This window comes from Antrostomus carolinensis, unplaced genomic scaffold (assembly GCF_000700745.2).
Source record: "Antrostomus carolinensis isolate BGI_N321 unplaced genomic scaffold, ASM70074v2 scaffold36643, whole genome shotgun sequence".
In the NCBI taxonomy this organism is placed as follows: Eukaryota; Metazoa; Chordata; class Aves; order Caprimulgiformes; family Caprimulgidae; genus Antrostomus; species Antrostomus carolinensis.
The window spans coordinates 1-787 of record NW_010303739.1 but is presented as its reverse complement, the minus strand read 5'-3'; positions in this window follow the sequence as shown (position 1 = coordinate 787).

Sequence of the window (787 nt, the reverse complement as noted above, 5' to 3'; positions counted from 1 at the left end):
CTGGCGGTACCCAAGCGCCAGAGAAACTCGCTCGCACCGCAAGCTTTAAATCTCGTTCCGTACCGAGTTGGTTTCTGCTGTTAAGGGTCAACTCACTTGGATGTCATCCAGGGTGAGACGAGGCTTGACAATCTTTATTTCAGCATGCGAGTACAACCAGTTCTGTGAGCTCCAACAAATGTGAATAAGTTTACAAGGTGATTTTTTTTTTTTTGTCAATTTTGTAAACAAGTTAAAATGAAGTTTACCATGTGCATATCTGCTGTGTGCTCTCATTTTTGCATGAACTCAGTTTCCCTGCTGCTTGTTTCTCCTAACTGCCTGATAAAATCTTTAATTAATGTACTGCCATCTCTTTCTTGTCAATGGATGACATGAAATGGCTCGTCTGCAAATCTGCTGGGAATCGCTATTACCCTAAAGTGCATGTTTTTAGAGGTAGATTAATGATGGAAAATGCCTTTTGACAGTGCATGGATGAAGTATAGTCTCTAGAACCCCTCCTGCTTGACAGGTACTCACCCAGCTTTTACTACAGCCAGCGTTACGTATTCCCGGAGTTAGTTTTAAAGGTCGGGAGCGATTGTTTTGTTGCCTTTGAGGAGGTGACCTTTGCTCGGCCGCTGCGCTGGCTGCCCTTTTCCCGAGCCAGTCTTCAGGGGCTGCAGGGCCACACACGCCCGCCTCCCCCGGGAGTGTGAAACCAGGGCAGAAAAAAGGATATTTTTGTGTGTTTTGTTGTACGGCACGCGCTGCCCCGGGTGACTGTAACCTGTCGGGCTGCCTG